This window comes from Leucopleurus acutus (genome assembly GCF_964270905.1).
Source record: "Leucopleurus acutus genome assembly, chromosome: 7".
NCBI lineage: Eukaryota > Metazoa > Chordata > Mammalia > Artiodactyla > Delphinidae > Leucopleurus > Leucopleurus acutus.
In genome coordinates, this window is record NC_139150.1 from 7,151,286 (window position 1) to 7,152,895 (window position 1,610).

Genomic DNA, 1,610 nt, shown 5'->3' on the forward strand with positions numbered 1-1,610 from the left:
ACCCGGGCCTTACTTTCCCCATCTGTGCTTTGGGGATAACAGAAGTACCTCCTGGGCACTTGGAAAGTGCCCACTGGCTGTTCACCGTATGTTAGCAGGAGCTGTTCTCGGTGGAATGTGAGGGTATTTTTACTTTACTTTTTGAACTTCCCTAAGTTTTCCAAACTGCTGTTATCATCAGAGAAAAGGCCACCAGTGTGGTTTTAAATGGAGTGAAGAGCCCTGAGTTGGGGGGAGGCGGGGGGATGGCTGGGCCTCCCACGACTTGTTCATTCATTCCACTCAGGCTTTGGGAAGTGGGTGGGTGGTGTTTCCACATTGCTGTTTTTTTCCAAAAGCTAACCAGCTCCAGATCCGGTGCTTGGGCCACCCCAAGCCTGAGGCAGGGCAGCGGGCACTGGTGGGGAGGTACCACACCAGACAGGAGAGGAAGACCTCTACTCTCGAGATAAAGGAGGGTGTTCTAGGGGGTTGCCCAGCCCAGCTGCTTGGCCTCCCAGTCAAAAATCCCACGACAGAGGCAGAAGAGAGAGGGACTCTTGACTCACTCCTGAGGTCACCTGGGGGGTCAAAGTCCCATGTAGGGAGGAAGGACAGACTCTGGTGTGTCCCAGAGGAGGTGCCCAAGCAGCAGGTAAGGACTCATTGTTAAGGCCAAGGTCTGACACAATGGCCTTTTTTTTTTTTTTTTTTTTTTTTGTTGCAGACAGGCTCAGCGGCCATGGCTCACGGGCCCAGCCGCTCTGCGGCATGTGGGATCTTCCCAGACCGGGGCACGAACCCGCGTCCCCTGCATTGGCAGGCGGATTCTCAACCACTGCGCCTCCAGGGAAGCCCCCCACAATGACCTTTTTTCTTCACCAAAAGACCCCTGCCCCAGGGCCCACGTTGGCCCAGCACAAGCCTTGCTGGGCCAGGAGGAAGATAGATCATTTATTGATTTCCAGGAGCCAGGCCCTCTGCTAAAAACTCCACCTCCCAGCAAAATTATCACAAAGCTGAGTAAGCCCCAGAACAATCCTGATTTTATAAATGAGGAAACCGAGGGTCCACATCAAATAAATGGCAGAGCTAGAATCTGAAGACAACTCTGCCCATCTCCCCCAGCCTCTGCCCTTGACCCCAACACCTTCAGCACCTCCAGCCCAAAGGGGCTAGAAGCTGGGTCAGGCCTGCCCACGGTGACTCTCAGTACTGCCTCTGCAGAGCCCTGGAGACTGGCTGTTGGAATTACAAGGGACGGATGGGAGCAGAGTGGACGTGCCCACTGCACAGCTGGGGATGTGGAGGGCACGGGAGGAAAGCGGCTTGCCCAGTTTGACAAAGGGGATGACTGAGCTGGGAAAAGGACCCGAGACTACTGGCTCCCATTCCAGCACCCTTCCCTCCCTCCCATCAAAGCTCGGGAGGGCCCGAACCTTAGGCCTCAGCCAGCAGACAACGTGCTGGCTGTGGGATCCTGGTGGGGCCCACACTGGATGTGGAACAGGGGCTGCGTCCAGCTCGTGTCCTGTAGCTGCCTCCGAGGAGCTTCCGGGATCACGGGGCAGGCAGAGGAGCAGAGTTCATTATCTTCTAGGTGCCCAATAAATGGTCACTCCACAAACCAG